The sequence below is a fragment of the Triturus cristatus genome, chromosome 2_2, assembly GCF_964204655.1.
Source record: "Triturus cristatus chromosome 2_2, aTriCri1.1, whole genome shotgun sequence".
NCBI classification, from domain to species: Eukaryota; Metazoa; Chordata; class Amphibia; order Caudata; family Salamandridae; genus Triturus; species Triturus cristatus.
In genome coordinates, this window is record NC_140582.1 from 314,578,975 (window position 1) to 314,603,205 (window position 24,231).

Genomic DNA, 24,231 nt, shown 5'->3' on the forward strand with positions numbered 1-24,231 from the left:
AAGCAGCAAGTTCATGTACATGCTGCGCGTGCGTTTTTGTTTTAAATATTGGGCAATATATGTTAGCTAATCAGTTTGGTTCTAAGTAAAAGAATCGCAACTTTGTAAATAAACGGCAGCAAGAGAATAAACAAACTTCTAAAATTAAGAATCAAAACAGGTTTTCAAAGGTTTAAGTTGTAAAACAACTGCACTTTACATTTTATAAACACGATTTTACCAATCAGTTGCATTTTTTTTAAAAACAGCAATGCACAAGCGTATTACAATTGCAATGTTTTAAGTTACTTACCGGTTTTGCAACAGAGATAGGTCAGCTCGCGATGTATACCGGATGACGTTGCCCCACGAAATGTTTAGAATGGCTGCTCTTCGAGTTTAAGTACTGTAAAAGAGAAAGAAAGGGGAGTTACTTGAAACGAATAACAAAAGGAAAGCAACACTTGTTGTTTACGAACAGCGCGTGTGTGAGATGTTGGTGTCTAGCCATATGCTAATGTTTGGGTGGGGGGCTTCCTTGTAAGGATGAAAGGGATGTCTGCGTGAGAGTGTATGTCATTGTTAGTGAGGAGGTGGGAATTCCGTGCAAAGCGAATGTGAAAGCGTGAATGGAACAGATAGCGATGCAGTAAAAGGCAATGTGGCTCCAACCTGTCTGCCTCGCGTACAAAGGTGTGTTTTAAGGAAATTAAACGCAAGTGCTCTGGAAAGCTAAAACCTACTAAAAGAATAATAAAAAGCACGCATTTTAAATACAGGCAAATTAATAAAATAAGTCAATAATCTTACCTTTAGATGACACCCGCAAACAGCATGATACATACCGGGTTAAGCGCTCCCTGCACGACGCTGCACAAAATACGAAAAAAATCTAAGAACACGAAGAGCATCGCTGAATAACAGACATTTAGCAAAAAAGGCAAATACATAAATAGTCACATTATGTTGACATTTAAATTAATCATAAAAAGAACATAAAAAGTATAAAAAGATTACAGTTACCTGTTAGTAGCTGCGTTCCGCCTACGGTTACATCCGGAAAACAATGGAACAGTCCGACCACAGCAGATTCAATAAAAAAAACGTGCCCCACCCTGCCGTAATCAAAGAAGGATTCCCACACAAAATACAGTTAACAGCACTTTCGTCACGAAACACCTGTATTACTATAAAACAAAAAAGCATGAAATATATAATTAAACAAAGGCTACTAATCAAAGACTACACAAAGTAATCTGGAAAAACACCAAAATAAGAATAGCATTAATCAAAAGCCATATAAATCAAATAAATAGCAATAGCTTACTCTTACCTTAAAGAAGAAGGTACGACGCTGGAGGGGAACGGCACGGACCGGGGAAGCCCTTTAAAAAAAACAGAAAAAAAAGAGTTAGATAAGACAAAGACAAGATGCCTTACCTAAGACCCGCAAACAGCATCATACATACCGGGGAAAGCACTCCATGCACGACGCTAGAAAGGGACGGCACGGACCCGGGAAGCCCTGTAACAAAACACAGAAGAAAAAAAGAGTTAGATTAGTAACAGACAAGATGCCTTACCTAAGACCCGCAAACAGCATCATACATACCGGGGAAAGCACTCCATGCACGACGCTGCACAGGAACGGCACGGACTGGGGAAGCCCTGTAAAAAAACAGGAAAAAAAAGAGTTAGATAAGAAACAGACAAGATGCCTTACCTAAGACCCGCAAACAGCATCATACATGCCGGGGAAAGCACTCCATGCACGACGCTGCACAGGAACGGCACGGACTGGGGAAGCCCTGTAAAAAAACAGAAAAAAAAGAGTTAGATAAGAAACAGACAAGATGCCTTACCTAAAACCCGCAAACAGCATCATACATACCGGGGAAAGCACTCCATGCACGACGCTGCACAGGAACGGCACGGACCAGGGAAGCCCTGTAAAAAAACAGAAAAAAAAAGAGTTAGATAAGAAACAGACAAGATGCCTTACCTAAGACCCGCAAACTGCATCATACATACCGGGGAAAGCACTACATGCACGACGCTGCACAGGAACGGCACGGACCGGGGAAGCCCTGTAAAAAACAGGAAAAAAAAGAGTTAGATAAGAAACAGACAAGATGCCTTACCTAAGAACCGCAAACAGCATCATACATACCGGGGAAAGCACTCCATGCACGACACTGCACGGGAACGGCACGGACCGGGGAAGCCCTGTAAAAAAACAGAAAAAAAAGAGTTAGATAAGAAACAGACAAGATGCCTTACCTAAGACCCGCAAACAGCATCATACATACAGGGGAAAGCACTCCATGCACGACGCTGCACAGGAACGGCACGGACCGGGGAAGCCCTGTAAACAAACAGAAAAAAAAGAGTTAGATAAGAAACAGACAAGATGCCTTACCTAAGACCCGCAAACAGCATCATACATACCGGGGAAAGCACTCCATGCACGATGCTGCACGGGAACAGCACGGACCGGGGAAGCCCTGTAAAAAAAAAGCAAACAAAAGAGTTAGATAAGAAACAAGCAAACAACGAAAGAAAATAAACATCGCTTACCATACTGCTTCGGGAAGAAAAAAATAAATAAACACGCCCACCAGTGAATAAGGGACGGGCTTGCAAAAAGAGAAAGATTCGAAAAAACACGCCCACGAATCCGAAAGAGACGGGGCTTGTTTGGAGAGACAAAGCTCTTCTCCAATGGCTGACCAGCATTTAAGAGGCCAGCCAATGGAGAAGAGGAGAGAAGAGAGGCGGGTTGAAGCCCCACTTCTCAAAGTCATTAAATCTCGCGAGCGAGACTGCGCAAGCGCAGCCTTCGCTAGCCGAGACCTAAAAAGTAGTGGGTTGGGGGCGGAGTTTGGGGCGGGGCTAAGTTTTAAATGGCACACTGACGAATCAGTACTAGTGCTGCAGTTTTTTTTTTAAAGCATGAATGCATTGATGTAATCTAGAGGGCCGGGATTTTGTTTCATGCAAATCCCTCTCATTTAAATTGTTGATGGGAGAAGATTTGCGCACGATTAAAACAATGGGCATACTAACAAGCTGTGTCCATGAACAATGTGGCCCACGCTCGCGCCAATCAGGTGTTTTTTGTCACCTTCAGACCCCCTCTGAAAGGGACCCTGCAGCGATTCTCGACCTTTCACTTCAGAGATGCACACGCAGCTCTGTGTTCTACTGAAGGCGAGCTGCTTCGCTGGCGCTTTTGAACCTGCGCAGCCCAGGCTTCAGCTTGCTTTGAAAGGCGCTTTAACCCATTGTATGCAGAAAGACCTGCCAAGGATGGAGCGCAGCACCAACCGCATCAAAACCGGGCCGTTATGAGTACCGGTACTCTCCTTTCCAGCGGAAAGGTACCGGTACTCAAGGGAAGATAATATAAAAGTGCCGGTACTCCGTACTGGTGAGTACCAGCCCATTTAAGGCACTGATCCTGGCACTGTGTGCCATTTCATGACTGTGCTTCCAATATCCGTAATAGGTAGTAGCTTTAAAATGCAGTAGAGGCTTACAGTGGCAGCTGGCACGGATCGATGGAGGTTCGGCCGGGGGGTGGGAGAAGAGGCAAAGGAAAGAAAAAAAAGCATTGGCTTAGCCAATAGGTCTCGCCTTTGGGGCTTTATAAGTGTTTATCTAGAGCTATTGGTTTTGACAATATTTGTTAGCTAACATTGCTTCTCTTCTTGTTAACAAAAGGCAAGGCATGGCTTAGCTGTTGAGGATGGTGGAGAGAGGAGGGTCGTGCCCAGGGGAATTAATTACAAGTAGCCAAGCTTCAGTTTTTCAACAACAAAAGCAATTCATCAATCTGCTAATTGCAAGCTTGCATTACAAAGGTTCTCTACCTTACTGAATATCGTGCTTGACATATAAACAAGCATTGACAAAACCAAGGGGTCCGATAGAGACCTGTTTCCAGGCACCTTTTTAAAAACTGCCGGTGCTCAGCACCGGTGAGACCCGGCCAACTTAAAGCCCTGGTTTTAGTCAAGCTGTACACCAGTGTGGCTGCTGTTCAGAAGTCAGTCTTATCACTCGTTGACTTTATGCTGAACTGTGACCATGTACAGTGCTCGGCTGTCTTTTGGCTTGTGTTGTCTCGTAGAAATACCACATATGTCTCTTAGCACATTTTGACCTAGCACATCTAGCAGTTCCATGCTTTCATCAACCAAAAGGAACCAGACTCAAATTCTTTACTAGCTACAGTACAACTGAACTGCAACCTTACTTTGTGGCCACTGCAATAAGTCTCTGAACCTATAGAATAGTCTTCCATCATTACATCAAGTGCCAAATTTGCCCCAATAAGCAGAGCATGACGAGTCCCATCCTGTGTTGTCTATGAACAATAACACATCCCGCCCCCCAACCTCCACAATGATAGCATTAACCAATCTGTGGGCTGACCGACGACGTCCCCGCAGGGGACCCTCATAAGAGGGCGGCCCCTTTAGTGCCACAGGATGGCACACTGGACAGCCTAGTGTCCGGAGACCCCTTCAGGGTCCCGCTCGTCACTTCCGGCCGAGGTGGGGGATGGGGAGAGGTATAAGTTCCTCCCCGCCCACCTTGCGGCCTCTTATTCCCTCACCCCGACGCCGTTTCCCTCCCTACCGCTTACCCGGCGTACTCAGGGTGGGGGGGAAGGATTTTTTAATCTTTTTATTTGTGTTGCAGGCGGAGTTACAGGGCGATCCAGAGGCGGAAAGGTACTCAGGGGTACCCTCTTCAGGAGCACAAAGGGTGCTGAGGCCTAATATCCCTAGGAAGTCTTTGCGGTGGACCCGGAGGTGCGACAGCGTCCCGCCTGTCCTACTGGCGGTTGGAAACCTGTACAACCGGGTCGCTTGAACGCTCCGCCCCTCGTAGGGGGGCATGAGTAAGGAGGTGGACCGACGGTTCACCAGAAGTGGGAGGGGCTATCCCCTCACCACAACCACTAAGCACCGTTTGGCTAAGGCCACGATGCAAGTTGGCCCATCAGGTGGTAGGCCGCGAGATAACCCACCATGTTGGCATATTTGGTATGCTAATAAACCTGCAGCAATTTCTTCCACCAAAAAGGTGTCTTGTCTGATTTTTTATGTTACCTGTATGTTGCTGCGTGAGGGCTGGTGAGTGTGGCCGATATTGGCACTATGTTTGTTACCAAATACATAACCAAGGACCAAAATATTTCCACACGAGATAACTTTTTGTTAAAGGCAGACATTTACACCTAAGTGCTGAAAACAAAAACGTTGAATTTTAGTGTTCAGAAAGTTTAGATAAACTAGTGAAGGGGAAATTTAGCCAGTGCTCACATTCCTATAACCGGCAAAAAAAATATATCAACAAAAAAAGACAGAGGACGTATAGAAACAGCACGTACAAATCGATGAAAACACTGGCCTTTGTTCCCGTAGGATTTCATTAATCCTTGGTAATGTGACAGCCAATGAGGTCTTCACCCCTGTCACCCCATAACCCCTCCCAGGCCTCAACCCACTCTTCCCAACAGAAGAGCAGTAATATAGCTTTAAAGACACTTCCACAGACAAAGAAGGGAGGGCCTTGGAAATGCAAATTTAAACACCTCCCCCTTCCTTTCAACGGCAAATGCAATTCTTAGTGTGTGCAGCCTCACAACAGAAGCCCCATTAGCAGGTCACGAAAATGCTTAAATTGAGATTCATGGGTTGTTAGCGGCCAATCAGCAAGCCCTCACAGCGGTCTTAAGGTAACTCCCATGTATGTAGCCAATTGTGCTAAGAAAAGGGTTATTCATTGCCCGAATAAACAAATATGCACAATATTTAGTGCCCCATACTTCCAATACAATTGTTTGCGGCGTTTTTTGCAATGAACGAGTGTTGGACTACACCCCGCCGATTTGCTTTTTTTCTCGTTTAATATTAATTTGCATTTGCAGAGTTGGAACCCCCAACAATCTAGACGCACAAACCGTGCTACTGGGAAATAAGCAAAAGGGGGGTTACATGGAGATTTTCGTGGTGCCAGGTGCCAGTGTATCGCGCCTGACGAGATTAAACAGAATGCGTAGAGTAGTGTTCCAAAATATACACACTTCCATTGAGGCCACCTTTCAAAGTGAAGCTAGAGGGGCAGGATGGGGAGTGGAGGTTGCCGAAAACGTCTACTCGGAAATGAGGTTAAGGAGCGGTGTTCTGAAGCATTCTTACAATTTTGAGGGGCTGCACAAGCCAGCCAGGTAGGGAACTGAACGTGCGTGGTGTTTAGAGAGTTCGAAGGACCAAAACATCTTGAGGTAGAGGGCGTTTTTAGTATGTTGTGCAGGTAGCGAATGGCAAGCAATAGTGGCGTTTCAGCTCCTAAAAAAGGACAGCTGTTTGTACCGAGCTCTGTATCTATACAGCTTAGAAGTGTAATCATACATGTTTCCATAGTGCACACTGCATAACAATTGCTTCTAGGCACTAGGGGGAGAAAGAGAGGATGATGTGCCAAAGAGTGGTGGGATTAGAATAGGGGGGGGAGGGATAAAAGATTAGGGTAGAAAAGCATGCATTGTTTTCTGAATACCAGAGTGTCATTGGAGCCAAAGGTATGTGCTGGCAGAAAACGCATTCCCATGCCTGACCAGACACACAAGTGCATTTGTATGTATGCCACAATGCTAGCTGAGTACTCTGACCTGATTTCAGTATGTCTGAGGCGAGAAAGTGTATCCTGGGGCTACGCAGCAGCAGAGGGCGGCTGCACGAGGAGCTGCTAATCTCACAAAATGGCGACTAGAGAGGGAATGAGCGCAGTGGACAGTGCCTGTGCTGGCCCAGGCTGAGTGTCCGGCATCCAGAACGTGGTGGTGTATGGGTGACAACTAAATGGGGTGCTGGTCACATTACTACAGATGGGGACAGTTGCCTGGGGCTGCAGCTTGAGGCTCAATACACATAAGCCTAGGGGGGCGTTGTGGTGCAGGAAGATGTTGTTAACTGGGTGTGGAAGTTTGTGCTGCCTTTCCTCCAGCATCACCTTTGCTCGCGGCTGCCCCTGGCCTCTTTCCTTGCTTGTGGCAATGTTGGTGGGCTCCTTCCAGTGGAGTGCAAGAGCCAGGCTTGCTCTGACCGGAGAGAGAGATCTCAGTGGGAGAGGAGCTAATGCAACCGGGAGGTAGAGGGGACTTGGTAAAGAAGTTGAAGAGGAGGGTGCTTTGACGGGACATAGTGGCTGCTGCAAGACAGCAAACAAGCTGACACCGAAATAAAAAGCCAATGGAAAACACAAGCAGGAAATGAAGAAATTCTCAAGAACACATAAAAACAGAAGCTTAAACATACCAGTAGTTGGGCTCCATGGGAGGAAACAAAAGACAACAAATGCGCGCACCTCGCGCTAAAAGTAAATAAAAAAAAACACAAGTGGCGGCAAAAGTGAAAGCGTTTCCCTTGAGGGAGCGAGCAGCGCCAGGAGCGATAATTGCTAACACATGGCGCCAAAGCTCGCTTCCGTAAGGGAATCGCCAAACGTGCACGCGTTGCCATTGAAAGCAATACAACGCGTGCACGTTTTTGCCCGCAAAGCTGTGCCGATTACAAAAGGTCTTTTTCCTAAGCACCACATGCGCGCTACGTAGGCGAGACCTAAAAAGTACCTCCTTGCCGCGTCTCTCCTCGTCATCGTCCCTCCGCTCCGGAACAGGAAGTACCCAGGCTTCCAGGCTCCCCAAAGCCAATCACAATGTTGCAATGCAGTGTTGTAAGTGGTCTGAGCCCCGTGGTTCGGCACTCAGCCAGGGAATGGGAGCTGGGGCATGTTCTCCAGCCCAGCTGTAATGCAGCCTGGGTGGAGAATATGCAAAGTACACATGACTGTTTGGACGGCCTAAGACGGCAGCCAATCCGTCATTGCACACTTACAGAGTGCCCACCACTCCTCCCCCCTGCGCTGAGAGCAGAGCAGTCCCACCCGCCCCGCAAAGACACCACAGAAGGAACAAATAAAATTATAAGAACAATGAATTATTATCATTGTATTTTTCCTTTATTTCCGATGCTGAAAGCAGTGGGACGACTGGAGGCTTACATTTCTGTGTACATTTAAGGTGCAGGCAGTGCAAAGGAATTCCCATAGGCACTTGAATTACAGGTGTGGGGTGTGCTATAGCACCTCCAAAACAACTGGGCTGATAACCATACTGCAATTCCATAGTGAATGGAAATGTTCCTTTAAATTTTGCTTTTATCTTGTCACATTTGCTGTGTGTTAAAAAGCAGAGGTTTAATGTCAGGCTATGACTTGTGATACATCGCTGCTTATTCTTTTAACAAGGAAGGAGATTGGTGTTTACTTTCATTTCTCTGAGTGCAAAGTGAGAATATTTTCCATCCATAAATTACTTTTTTTCAGACCTTTAAATCATCAACATTTTTACGATAATACATATTTAAAACATAATTCTGAAATATGTGTCAGTACAACGATACAAGAAAATTAAAATTCATAAATGTGACTCGCCCTAAATTGCCTGAAGTGCATTTGTTTAACAACATAAAAAAAACTAATCATAAAACTTGCACAGTAAAAATAGTAAAATGACCAAGTAGACAAACATGCAAAATACGGACTAAAACTCTTAAAAATAATCAATGGCAACCAAGAAAAATTCATCCAAAAAGCCACAACCCATACAAAAATAGCTAGATCAGAGTGCCTGGTGGCGTAGAAGCTTAGATCTGTATGGCAGGCACTTTCAAGGAATTTTGCAATAGCGACTATTATTTAAAATGAAGTATCAAATCTACAAATTCTCAAAGCAATTTTAGACTGTCGAACTCCTAAATTACTGCATAGTTGAACTATCCAGCTCTTACGTTGGGGGAAAAATGTCGGACAGGAGAGTATAAGGTACTCATCAGTTTCTCTGCACTATGACAGGCTTGACAGGCATTACTCCAAACAGCCGGGCTCCTACACTTAGCAGTAAAGCTGGCGAGTGGAAGGACACTCACTCTGAAACTGATGTAAAGAGTCTTAGTAAAGGGCAGCTCACTCAAGTACATAAAGGGCTTCAATCCTGGCACTGGTTTCATCTCCAGGAATATGTCTTTAAGGGGACCAATATTTTGAGAGAGTATCAGGGCTCTATCTTCGCTCTCCCAAAAACAAGACCTGGCCATTCTGGAAGATCTGCAAGAAATGGAAGCCAGATTGGTCCAAAAATCAGCCAGGGGAGAGGATGTGGCGTAATGGCTAGATCCGTTGACCTCGAAGCTGGAGAACCAGGTTCGAGTCTTGGCAAGGACACTCAACCTCCTGTGATTCTGGGCCAGGGCCAGACTGGCCGTAGAGGGCACCGGGCATTTCCCTGTGGGCCAGAAGGGTGGGGACTGGTTTTAGACTGGTGGGGCTGTTTTTTGTTACTGGAGCCCTGTTTTGCAAAACTGGCACCTTGTAACAGCGCATCAGCAGTGTTCCCGCAAGCCCCACAAATGAGCCCCCCTTTCCCCACCTCCACCGGCCTGAATTAATTGCCAGGGCTGGTTTGCTATTCCAGTCCAGCCCTGTTCTCGGCAAATCACTAAATCTGCCCGCGCCAATCAAAAAATTGAATGTGTCTGTCTGTAACACAAATGGTGCTCATGTAAAGTGCTCTGATAACTTTGTGTCTAGTTTGCGCTATATACAACTCCCAAACAAAAAAGGTAACTAAGGTCTCTTGCACATATTTAATCCATGGGAGTGTTGCTGGTAATGTTGTTTCTCCAGGATATCTCTCAGGCCATTCCTGTAATGAAGTAGCTCTGGAATACTCCAAATTCAAAACCAATATAAAACTGGTCTCAGTATAACCTTGGAAGTAAAAGATTGCATGCCCTGGTCATATTTAAAAAACACAAAGGAGTGCTTTGGGGGAGTTTTTTTTGGGCCGCTCTCGATAAAATATTTTCAACAGCTCATAAGGTATCAACATTACAGTAGTCCCACTGCTTGAGCCCTTCATATTTCAAGAAGGGGAGATATAGGGTGCATAGGGTGTATGGAGGTGTTACCAGGAGCATACTCCTTGAGATCTGGCTTGCCCAAGACTTACTACTAGATAGTCGGATGCCCAGATAGTCAAAGTCCGAGATTCTGTTTTGACGCGCGAGTGCGCGTTTCTTGACACGAGGCTGAAACTTTGCTTTTGCTTTCTACGCGCCCATTTGCCTCTTTGTAAACATTTTGAAACTGCCTTTTGGATGCATTTTAACCCGGACATTTACTTTTTTAGTGCTGCATTTTCTACAATAATTTTCCCAGCAGCTTCTCTGCTTTACTTCAACTGGCAGCCATTTTGCGCTCATAATTTGTGCTCATATTTTTCTTTTTTTTTTTTCTTTTCTTTCTCTCACAATTTACCTGCACAGTATATTGCCCTTTGAGCCTGAACTATTTTTACCTTGTCAATCCCAGCAGCTGTGAAAAGTAAACAGTGCTATTCTGCAAATCACTGACATTTTCCTTGTCTCACTTCCTGTTTTTGTTGGCAATCTACTTTCATCACTGGTGCTTTACGCTGTGCTGTGCCCTCTTGAGAGTCTTTTTCAGTTCCTCAGCCCGGGTATTTTCACCTCCCTTGCTTCATGGTTTTTCAGTGGGCACGAAGCTTGTTTGGGGACTGACTGAAGATTTTCACCTTCAATGAAAGAGGCGCTCCTGCCATATCCTGACGGTGTGCTCCATTGTTCAACTTATTGAATTGTCTATTTCTGAGTCCACTTTCCTTTGCGACATTTTACATCATTGCGCTTGCTTCCTACATCGCCTGCATCAGTATGGAGTGCGTGGAGTGTGCTTTATGGGCAGAACGAAGCTACCTCACGCCTTAATTTCCAAGCCAAAACACATTTTTATTAAGAATTCGAAGGTCTTCTCTGAGTTCTCTAAACTAGCAGGCTCTTCAGACCTTTCTTCTCAAGATTTGGACATTGCAATGGAGCCCCCGTCCATAGCTCCAGGGAAATCCAATACCAAGCGCTTAAAAAAAGACCCTCCGTCGCCACCCAAGTCAGCTTCGCCTGTGTCAATGGAGTTACTTTTGGAGGAAATAAGAGCTCTTCGGCCTTTCATGGAAGAAACTAACACTAAATTACAAACCTTAACAGACAATTGGTCTTAGCTTGAGGCAAGGGTCTCTTCTGTTGAACAAAACGTCTCCTCCTTCAAAGAAACATGCGTCACCGTTTCTCATCTTCACTCTCAAGTCTCTATACTTCAGAAACAAGTCGAGGACTTGGAAAATCTCAACAGGCGGAATAAACTACGCATTTATGGCCTGGGAGAAGGTCTTGAGGGGACAGACTCTATTTCCTTTTTCAAATCGTTCCTTCCGAAATTGTTCAACATGCCAGAGGGAACGATACTCAACATTTAACGGACGCATTGCTTAGGTCGTATTCCATCACAGGTCTCATCCTCATCAAGACCTAGAGGAGTTATCTTATACTTCTTGGAATACACAGATTTGTTGAAGGTCCTCTCAGCAGTAAGAGCCTCGCCGAAGGTCACATGGTCTGGTTCATCTTTCTATTTCGCACAGGACTATGCTAAAGCTACTGCAAACCGCCGCAAAGCATTCCTAAACATGCGGGCCGATCTACGTTCAATAGGAGCCAGATATGGTCTGTTTCATCCTTGCCTCTTTAAAGTTACACATAATAGCAGAACAACTGCTTATGAGGATCCTTTACGTCTACAGAGCTACATCAATTCATGCAAACCGGTTACTATGGACTCCTCTGGGCTCATATCTTCTTTCAATGCCTGATGTGATTACTTGTTGTACCTGTTATTTCAGTTGCTGTTATCCATAATATGTTCTCTCAGAACTCAGAGTGGGCTCTTCCCAGGTTCTCGGTTTCGCTGTTGTTAACCTTTTATAGGTCTTAATTTTTGATTGTCTGTCTTGTTCTATTCTCCTTATTACTGTTATTAATTCGTTGTGTTATATTTATTCTAATGTTTTTTCTGTTTTGCCTCTGCAGATCTTCTATTCGTGTCTCATGATGTCTTCCTGGCTGTCCGTTTAGCCGACCTCTGGATGTGTCATCCATTCCATGTGGTTCCACCCCCTCCCTCGTTTCCACCTGGTCTTTCCTCGTGTAGGTATGTCATCCTCCCACAGTTCCATTTCTCTCATATTTTCCTTTTTTCCCTTCCTATTCTCTCCGCATATTCCTTTCCCTCCTATCCTTTGTGTTGTTTTCCTTCTTACTCTTTGCATTTCACACTTCAACTCCTTTTATGCTTCACTCAATTTCATTCTCGAGGTGGTCTGTTCCCAGCTTCTGGTGTTACTTATTTCTCTTATTTCTCATTTGCTTTTGTCTTCCCTTACTGAATCACAGTCCCAGCTTTGTTTCTTCCTGCTTTTCCTGCTTCTACATTGGACTTTTGGCATTTTCTTTTACTATTTTTCATTTATGTTCTCTCTCCTACCTGACTCCTAATAACTATGCCTGTGTTTCTTTTATTCTTCTTTATTCTTTTTCATGACTTCTTCATTGAACTCTAAAGTTACTGTTCATATTTCTTATTTGTTAATATTCCTATTCTGTTATGCCGCTGAAATTATTATCATGGAATGTTAGAGGACTGAACTCCCCCATAAAAAGACAAAGAGTTCTGTCTCATTTAGCTAAACTAAATGCAGATATAATTTTCCAGCAAGAGACTCATCTCACGGAGAATGAGTCGTTAAAACTTAAAAAAGGTTGGGTGGGGGAAGTATTCTATTCCAAAGGTGATGGTAAGCATAATGGAGTCATGATACTATGTCGCAAGTCGCTTAATTTCACGTTTCTTTCACAGGAGTCTGATGTGGACGGTCGCTGGCTTAATGTTAAATTAATGTTGAAGGATGTTCCAGTCTCTTTTTTTAACGTTTATGGTCCTACTGGTGGTGATTCCTCCTTTTGGCTCTCAATTGCTCAACAGCTTACTCTCTGTATGGAAGATAATTTCATACTAGCAGGAGACTGCAATCAGATTTTTGATCCTTTTGTGGATAGAAACTCTAAAGTCTCATTTATTACCAATAAGCCACATAAATCCTTTGTTCACGCTATTACCCAGCATAAACTTTTAGGTGCATGGAGGTTGTGCAATCCAACCACTAGAGAATACACTTTTTACTCTCCTGTGCATCACTCTCAAACACGTATTGATTACTTTTTTATATCCCATAACTTATCACAAGCACTTACAAAGGCAGAGATAGGACCTATATTATTATCGGATCATGCACCTATTTCAATTGATTTAGACGTTTTACCTAAAGCTAATATCCCTAGAAGATGGAGATTTAATAACTCCCTCTTGTTGGATCCAACATTCTCTTCTTCTTTCGTTGCCTTTGTTGAGGAATATTTTTCCATAAACGATACTAACTCTTTATGTTTCTCCATTATATGGGATGCCTTTAAGGCTTCAGCAAGAGATTTTATTCTACGATTTGTGGCCCGTAAGCGCAATATTGCTTACAAACGCTCATGTTCTTTATTGCAGCATATCAAGAGACTGGAGCATTCTTTTTATACATCTAATTCGAAAGTTGTTCTTGATACCCTTATAAAAGCAAAACTACTCTTTAATAAGGAATCAACTGAAAATGCTTCACTGTATTTACTGAAGTCTAGCGCAAAATATTATGGTGGGAAGAATAAGGCGGGAAAACTCTTAGCTAGCTACCTGAAAACCAAACATAACAAATTGAATATTGACTCTATTTATGATAGTAACTCTAATTTAAAACTCAAAGATGCAGAAATTTTGGATGAATTTGCTCTCTTTTATAGATCATTATATGCTTCTGAAACAGATCCTTCTAGTCACATGCTCTCAACTTTCTTTTCCTCTTTACGCACACCTCAGCAGCACTCCTTAGAAACAGACATAACACAACAAGAACTTTTGATTGCACTCCAACACTTAAAGAAGGACAAGGCACCTGGACCTGACGGTTTCACTGTCGAATTTTATCTTCATTTCTCTAAGTTATTATTGCCTAAACTGTACATTTTGATGAATTCTTTTGCCTCTTTGGGGAAATCGGAAGGCTCTTTCTCAGATGCTCACATATGCCTAATTCCCAAGAAAGGTAAAGATTTGAATTATTGTAAAAATTATAGACCCATTTCACTTGTCAACATAGACTATAAGATCTTTTCTAAAGCACTTGCCCTGCGCTTAGATCCTATTTTGCCATCCATTTTGGGCAAGGAGCAATCTGGTTTCGTGAAAGGACGAGTTATTAGTGATAATACCAGATTACTTTTCAATATTTTATCTAAAGCCCCGCATTTAAAACTCTCTCTTCAGCTATAGCACTAGATGCTGAGAGAGCATTTGATAGAGTTGAATGGCAATATCTCTTTTACACCCTTAAGTGGTTTGGTTTTGGCCCTAAATTCATCTCTTTAATCTCCCTTTTATATTCCAATCCACGTGCTGCTGTCTGTGCAAACGGTCTCATATCTTCCTTCTTTAGTCTTGGCAGAGGAGTGCGTCAGGGTTGTCCCTGATCCCCTTTTCTTCTTAACCTAGCTCTTGAACGTTTTCTTTTGAAAATTCATCAGAATGCACAAATACATGGTTTTTAGACGCCAAATACTAATTTCAAACTTGCAGCATACGCTGATATTTTGCTTTTTATTTCTAATCTTACTGAATCCATCCCCGCTTTTTTACAAGAAGTACATGCCTTTTCACTGATCTCAGGATACAAATTAAATAGTGCTAAATGTGAAATTTTACCTTTGACTAAATTCACCTTTAAGGCTGATTTTATTTCAACTAATTTCGCTTGGAAGTCTTCCCATATCAAATATCTAGGTCTATATTTTAAGTCCACAATAAAGGACACTGTAACCCTTTGCATGACTAAATGTTTTTAAAAAATCTCAGAGCTTACTACTAAATGGCACCCCCTTCATCTTTCCTGGTGGAGCTGCTTAGATACTATAAAGATGATGCTTTCCCCTATAGTTCTATACACCATTTCCAATATTCCGGTCCCAATTCCTACTAAACTATTTAAATCTATTAACTTAGTATTATCCTCTTTTCTGTGGAATAATAAAAAAACCCGATTATCTGCCTACAAGTTAACACGTCCAAAAGCTGAGGGAGGAGCTAACTTTCCTAATTTTCCTTCCTACCACAAAGCATTCTTATTACGACAGGCTTCATACTGGTTACTTGATTCCACAACAGATTGTCCTTTATGGACATCAGTTGAGCGTTCGCTTTTATCCCCATTTTCGTTCAACGAATATCTTTCTTTTTCTCGTAAACCCAAAACATTATCCACTCCCCTATTTAAATTCCCTTCCAAACTTCTTTGCCCTCTATATCCTCTGGCTCATGATACTCTTGATTCTTTTTTAGCCTCCACTATCTGGCATAATAAAACTCTACTAATACACAATAAACCCTTTTATTGTAAAACATGGAGACAACATGGTTTATTATGGGTCCATCAATTGTTTTCAGAAGATGGCTTTATTTCATTTTCTTCACTTCAGCAGTCTTATATTTTCCTGCCTCTTTCTTGTCTAAATATTATACCCTCCATACCACAATACTTGACATATACAATCAACTTGCAAGTAATTCTGCTGATTCTTCAACTACTGCCTCACCTACTGGATTGTCCACTATCCTACGTACCAAGCCTAAAGCTTCCACTTTATACACCTTCCTTCAGTCCACAGGCATATCGAGGCAAAAATCCAAGATTGAAATTGCTTGGGAGACAGATTTTAATGTAGTCTGGCACCTACCAACGTGGAACAAGATCTGGATTAAAATACGCAAAACCTCACGAACGGCAAGTTTAACACAAACATTGTTTTATGTATATAACAGGATTTTGCTCTCTTCACACTCTTTAAACAAAAGGTTCCCCACAGTACAAACTACTTGTTGGTCCTGTACGTCTCCTGATGCCACTCTTTTTCACATGCTTTTTTCTTGAACTTCCGTGTGTAAGTTCTGGAACCAGGTCTGGTATCAAATTAACTCAATTTTTGACACCAATTTCCCATTTTTCGGAGGGGACATTTTCCTGGGGAGCCTCTCACCAGTTTGGGATAATTGTGAAATTAATGTTAAAATTGTGGATTAGTTAATAGCCGTTGCTTTTCAGCAGATTACGAGAAATTGAAAAGATTTTGCAAACATTTCTTACAAAGCTTGGTGGTATGATGTTTGCCACCATCATAGACTGGATACGTTTCAGCTTTTTCCTTTCCATACGGCTACGAAAAGACTTCAGTTATGGTCGCCTGTTACTGCCTTTTTTGACAAATGTGCATTGCAACATGTTTTACAATTCCCATCTCAGCAAGAAGTTCTTAAACCTCCATGATTTTACTTGTCGCTCTTCTATTTCTTTCTACAAACTGTGAGCTGTACCATTCCTAATTTTCTTTTGTTGCGATCTTGTTTTATATCCTCATTTGTGTATTTATGCTGGATACCCCTATATTGTACTGTTTTCTGCTTGAAACCAAGTATCGTTTTCTGCCACCTTTTTACCTTTCTCTTTAATAAAAAAATTTGAACTAAAAAGAAGCGTTTATGGCTAACCCCTGCCCAGAGCAAGTGAGAGGATTTTGTAACCTGAACTGCGTGACAGTCTTGCTGGTGTGAAAAGAAAGGCTATATGATGATTTTTTTTCAAATCCACAACAAAATTTAAACAAATAAAAATGGGTTCAGGAGGGTGAGACCAGGGTGGCATGGAAGTTGATTGATGGTCACTAATAGGCCAACCATGACAGTTTCCCAAGTCCATGCATGATGTGCTGCTCCAGTCCAGGTTTTTTCTTTGAATTCTTGTAACCATGTTAAATCCATTATAAAGCAGGACTACAAATTGCAGAATTCACATAAAGCATCTGGGCTGCAGCAGCGCATCATGCATTGGCCTGGTAACCTGGAAGCTGCAAGGGCTTAGAAAATGTTTATGGTTTTTTGTAGAAAACATCTTAGGACCTTTGACAGCTGTACAAAAGAGTTGAAGACTGACTACCAGGGAATCTACTAGGTCATAGCTACATATTAACCATTAATTGAGTCTGGGAAAAGCTGGGTGCGTTAGCTACACTATATGTTTTGGGGCAGGACCCCCATTGATCTAGGACTGCTTTACTGTAGGAGTTCTTATAATTCTTCCATATTTGCATCAGTGATTTGCCCTTCAATGGACATCAATACAGAGTGAGACGGCCTGCTTTCAAATTCAGTCAGTCAGTCAGTCAAGATTCTTAATGTGGCGAACACGCCATAAAAGCACACATTAAAAACCATTAAAATCATACAATGTTTAAAACAATCCAGCAAGACTTAAAAGCCATTTTGATACAATAAAATAAGTCAATCAATCAAAATATCTGTATTCGGTTTTATGTGATAAAACCATAAAAGCACAATGTGAAATACAGGATAAAATATGACACATTATGTACAAACTCGACTGGAACATTAGCATTTTACACTGAAAAAGATACTTTGAGTGTTGCTAGTTGTAAAAAGAAAAGGACAGGGTGATGATGTCTAATCTTAGCAGTACATTGACGAGGTATAACAAAAGCACTTGAAGGGAACAAAAAAGCATCAGGTGAGTAGTGCTTTAGTGCTGCGCCAGGCCACAAGGGAAAATAGAAAGATGGTCAATGCACGTGCCCTGAAGAGGAAAAGCTAGAAAAGAATACTGCAAATGTAGTCTTAGATTAAATAATGTATACTGCCTGGATAATTCCCACATTGGGAATTAACACTTAATGCGAAGTTAATCGAGTTTCTTAATCTGAGAAAATGTGCTGTATTTTGTCAATTTTATGCTAATAATGCTTAATGCAATCTTAAACATGTTTACTTATTTGAGAAGTTTTGCTGTAATTTGTTTATTTTAAGCTAACATTATTATGGTTTTAATTAACTAAACAATAAACGTACACATACATACATAATCTAAAATGGGTTAGATAAAATATGTCCTGTGTATGAGTGATAAGCATAGAATAAAGTGCAATACTGTTAAAAATACACGAGACAGAATAGAACGCACCAGTTGGCATAGTTTGCGCCATCTGGATCTGTTGATAACTTCTATATCAAAAATTATGTTTTTTCAACGCTTCTTTGGATACGGAGTCCAGCAATACACCGATTGCTGTAAAAGTATGCTTCAGATATGCAAACCATTGGATTTTGGCCACATAATCAAGTGTTAATACATCAGCAATCAATAGCCTTGAAAATTGTTCATTTGGGCTAGACCAGATTTTGTGCCATAAACATAATGGGGCAAAACCAGCTAAGTCCTCAAGCTAGTTCAGTCCAATTCCATTTTGACAAATAATGTTTGCAACACTCTTAGATACGACGAAGAGGGTGTGCAAAAAAATAATGTTCAGCCTTCTGCCTCGCTGTGGAGTTTAAGTAACCCCTGACCTCAGCTACATATAAAGGGATCGAGAGACATTTCTATTTATAAATATGCATACGTTCCCTCACAGGTTTGTTTCGAAGCCTGGAGGCAACCCTAAAACCGTCTGTATCGAGCTTTTAAACTGTATGCATCTCAACTTAAGCAAATGTCCCCCCTCCAAGTCCTCATCAAAGTAAATCTCCAAGTAACTAATGTGCTTCACCGAGTTAATCTTAACTTACCCAATCTTATCTATTTTAGTTTTAGACTTTGGAGGGCCATTGACCATGGTGAAAGATTTTAACATATTAACGGTTAGATCCAAATCATTCATGAAATGGACGAAAAGGTCCTGCAATATCTCTAACCCTTTTTCTGTTCTCATAATGAGAACAGCATCGTCTGCATTTGAAAGGAATGGGATTGCACGCATCACTATTTGCATCATATCCTTTCCATTAGGGCTAAAAAGGACTCTAAACTGATGATGTAGAGTAAAAAGAGGAATGGAGCAAAAATGCACCCTTGTCATATGCCCCGAGACGACCTGATACGGGAGGTGTATTACCCTTCCTGATTAAATTGTACTTTTAAAAAAGTGTCTCAATGAAGGCTAGAAAGAAGTTCAACCAGAGCCTGCTCGACCCCCAATCTGCTCAGCATAAAAAGAAATGTTGTACAGTTGAAGGTGTCAAACGCACAGGAGTGGTCTATAAAGGCCATATGAATGGCACCTATCCTAGCAATAGCATACCTCCCGATAATAAGTGTAAGATTAAGAACTATTCAACTGTCCCCACACCATGGTGGAACCCAAACTGATTGTTTGAAAGGATGTTATTCTCCTTAGCCCAGGCTTCTTGCTCGAACAGTAAGATCCATCCTAATATTTTTGATGTAGAATTGAGTAAATAAATGGGGTAGTAACATGAGGTTTGCTGTCTAAGTTCCATTTTTAGGTCTCGTGACCTGCGTTGCACTGGGCAGCAGTGCTCGCGCAGGCGAGAGTCCGTTTGTCCGGGGTTTTGTGCTACGCGATTGGCCTTTGTGTGCGTCTTTTTATAAAAGACTGCATGCAATTGGCCAAAGGTGGGTGCATTACTCCGCCCATGGCCTATTGGTGCGCGTAATAGACACCAATAGGCCATGTGGTCTCAATTATCATGCCCAGACACGAGCGTGATAACTGAAACCACGCGCGCACCACTTGTTTATTTACTGCCTGTATTCCCAAGGTAGACGAGCTCTCTTTAATGCTATTGAAGGTAAATGCCGTTTTAAATATTACTGGTTGCCTCAGCCTGCTGAACTATATTAACTGTTTCCTTGGTGGGTGGGTGTTATACATAATTTCTTGCTTTAATTGTATTGCGGGTTCCACACTTATGCATGGGAAGGTACCTCTTTTTTCCTTGTTTTACTTTGGCTTGTGTACTCGCCACACTACGCATTTTTAGTGCGCTTCCAGAAAACACAACACTCACGCCACGGGAGCTGCTCCTGTTGAATTTTTCCTGAATTGTACAGTGAAACACCAAATAATCATAATGCAATTAGACTATAATCAGGCTTGTAATTATGTTAATTGCCGAAGAGTTACATCAATCCTCCAGCAAAGTGCTAGGATCTGAGGTTTACCATTAACACGAGCTGACTGAGGCACTTGGAGTGAAAGAATGGGAAGGGCCATGTGACCCGCAGAACGGAGAGAGAACGGGTCGATAGTAAAGGGTTCCATAACGCAAACAATCCGGAGAGATAGAGCGGCGCGAGAACATGAACAGTTTACGTTTGTTTTCCGCCAATCTCCTTTCGAGGGGCGGCCCCACCCATGGAGTGAGTCACAAGCATCCCCCTCCGCAGGGCAACCTGCCAGCTGGCCATGCCAGAGGCCGCACCGGACCGCAGCTGCCAGCCCTTGTTTTCATTTATTCATTTCAGGTTTCATTGCTTGGTTTTCAGTTTTCACAATGGGCAGTGTGACAGTCTTAAAAAAAAATTCCGGTCCAACTTAACAGAGCGCCCCTCCTTCCATGTTTACATTAAGTGCCATGGCGTATCTAACAACCATAAATTTAGCGCTGTAATAGGGATACCTAGCTCCTATCAAACACCTAAGCAGCACTACACGCTACAGTAAATATAAACATTCAGCTCATGTGGTGGTAAGGTTATGGCCGGATGTAGAGATATTAAGCGGTGCAGCAGTTAGGAAACCATCATTTAAAAGAACTTCGATTGGTTTTGAAGCAATGTTTAACTATAAATGGTTCACGCAGAATTTAGTACAAAAATATAGTAAATTAATGTATGAAAGACACAAGTTCCAAAATGCCAAAAAGCAGAGTTTGCCATCACTCAGAGTGCACCCCACACCCCATTTGGTGCAGACTCACACGGCTATGCAGCTGGCACAAATGGGGCACTTTCTCTCTGGGTGCCTCTCAGCCTGGCGCCCGGGAAGGCCAATGTATTTAAATGCATTTTACAATTGAAATGAAAGCATTCATTTGCGAAAGTATTACTCAGCCGAATCACTCCGTGACTGCACCTTTCCAAATCAATAGATTTACATTTCAAATATACACTGTTTCACAATTCAGGTTGCTGGCCTAGGTGCAAGGAAGCAAAAGACACACAATTGATGGACGGAATGCAGAACAAACCAAAGCATTTACCCCCAGTCAAGAGATCTGGGTAAATCCAGCATTCTTTTGCTCCCCATGCCACCCCAGTTTAGACCTGGCTATATGCAAACCAGTCTTGACCCTGTGCCTCATGGGAACAGTCCAGCCTGAACTGCCAAGCCAGGTCCTCCCTGGACCGGAAACAAGCATCCTAGGACCGGTTTTGGGGTTTCACCCCTCTTCAGCCAGGATAGCTTGATTAGCACAATAATTGTATTTATAAACCGATGATAACATCATCCAACAAGGTTCCATCCATCATGGGTGCTCCTTCTCTCTTTTTATTTTTCAGTCTGTCCGTCTGTTCTCAGTATTTTCTTTGGTTCTCTCTGTAGCGCTCTCTTCTTGGCTCTTAGTCTGCCTCTCCCTGTCTCTTTCTCCCTGCCTGGCTCTGTCTTTGTTTTGCTTTCTCTCTTTGTCTGCCTCCCGTTCTCTCCCTAACTCTCTCTCATCTTTCTCTAGCCATCTGTCACTCTCTCGCTCTCTTCTTGTCTCTCCACCTGTCTTTCTCTACCACTTTCTGTCTGTCTTCTCTCTCCCTCTCTCTGTATCTCTGTGTATCCTTGTCTCTGACTTTTTTTCTTCCTATCTTTCACTTTTCTCCTGCTCTCTCTGTCTGTCTCTATCGTTATCTTTCTCTCCCCCTTATCTGGATTTCCTAATTTCTCCCCCTTATCTGGATTTCATAATTTCTGTCCCTGATTTTCTTTCTATCTACCTCTCTCTCTCTCTCTCTCTCTCTCTCTCTCTCTCTCTCTCTCTCTCTCTCTCTCTCTCTCTCTCTCCCCCATTGATTTCCCTCTCTTCCAGGCATCCAGCTCTGGGTGTTGTTAATGTCCTGGACAAACTAAGAATGTTCGGTAATAAGTATTATTTTTGGGGTGCACGTGTAGTGAAAAACTTCTGACATAAACTGATGTCAAAGACATGGGCAGTAACTGCAGAGCTTTCCAGTGCTTATTTTCTGTGTAACTTTTCAAACTGGAAAGCTTTGGTTGTGAACAGTCACCCGGTTTTGAAAAAATCCTTTTTGGATTTTAATGTTGCATGCTTCTCAAGCATTCTGCTGGATCTGCAGGAACAAGAGTGTTTTTCGGTTTGCCTCTGTTTGCTCTCTGCTTGTTGTAGATACCAGTCGATGTGTGGCATTAGCCACTAAATAAAATTCAAAACTCTGCATCATGGTATAACGTGTCTATCCTTGCATGTACCAGACTGCTCAAATTGGGTCTTAGGCCTTTTCATTGCACTTCTTGCTTTGTATAAAATAACATTTTATATGAACTTCTAGAGAATGTTTTTCACTGGCTGAAGTTATTTCCTTAGTGATTCTTAGTGGCCATTGTCCAAGCTCAGGTATTAATACATGCAGTAACGTTATTTATTTCAGGCCGGAATGTCACAGCAGCAGGTTCCTTTGAAAAGATGCAGTATGAGATAGCACAAGCATAGAAAACATTTATTTGGAGCAAATAACCGTGTGCCATCCGCTAGATTAACGGATAGACAAACAATAAAATGCATATATACCCTAACAACAAAGGGCTACAAAATATTGTGATACAAATATGTACTGTGCAATCATTCGTAGAATAAAACCTGAAGCACAGCCCTTATAAGTGGGTGTCCCTGCTTCAGCAGTCTTTGTTTAAGGTGCAGTGTGTAGTTTGAGTACCACTCAGCAGGTGAAAAGCCCTTTGCGCCTCTAAAGGTGGATAAGTATCTATCAGAATGATGTCATCTTTTTTGTATCCATATTAATGTCAACATTTCACTCAGTTTGCAGTCGGTTATTTTGGGACAGACGATAAAGACCGGTCTGATACCAGGTACATAACATTCAAAGGCTGCTGGAAAGTTGTTTTGGAGCTGCAGCTCATCTATGTTTGTCTGCATTTAAACAGCTTCTCTTGTCTCAACACTTTCTGATCCTTGTTAAATTCAAAACGATGATACTTTGGACTGCATCGAGGGTGCGAAGTTTGCTCTTATCCTAATTTTACAAAGCAGGAGTTGTAGCATAACATACTTTATTCATTTCGGAAGTGGGAATCACCCCAATATCTCTCTCTCTCTCTCTCTCTCTCTCTCTCTCTCTCTCTCTCTCTCTCTCTCTCTCTTCCCCTCTCTCTCTTTCTCACTCTTTCCCTTTCTCTCTCCTCTCCTCTATCTTTCTCTCTCTCCCTCCTCTTTCTTTGTCTCTCTCCCTCTACCTTTCTCTCCTCCCCCTCTCTATCTCTCTCCTCTCTTTCTCAGTCTCTCCCACTCTCTCTTGCTCTCTCTCTCTCTCTCTCACTCTTTCACTCTCTCCACTCTATTTCTCTTTCTCTCCCTCCCTCTTTCTCTCTTTCCCTCCCGCTCTCTCTCTTTATCTCTCCTCTCTCTCTCTCCCCCTGGGCTATCTCTCTCCCTCTCTCTTTCTCCCTCTCTCTCTCCCTCTCTCTCTTTCCTTCTCTTTCACTCTTTCTAACCCTCTCTCTCTCCCTCCCTCTCTCTCTAGCTCTCTTTCTCTCCCTCCCTCTCTCTCTTTATCCCTCTTCCCTCTCACTCTCGCACTCCACTCTGTGGCACGTAATAACACGCCACATAATTACACTCTACTAAATCCAACATACACTCCACATAATACCACTCCGTGCCACATAATTACATAGCACATATTTACACTCTACTCAATGCAACATAAATACGCCCCTGATACCACTCAGTGCCACACAATTACAAGCCACATAATTACACTCTACTCAATGCAACATAAATACACTCCACATAATACCACTCAGTACCACAGAATTACACTCCACATATTTACACTCTACTCAATGAAACATAACTGCACTCAACATAATACCACTCAGTACCACATACTTACAAGTCACATAATTACTGTATTCAATGCAACATACATACACTCCACATACCACTCAATACTACATAATTCAACGTCACATAATTACTCTCTACTTAATGCAACATAAATACACTCCGCATAATACCACTCCGTGCCACATAATAACATACCAGATAATTGCACTTAACTCAATACAACATAAATGCATGCCTTTAGGTCAAGTTCGCGCTATATAAAAAAGCAAC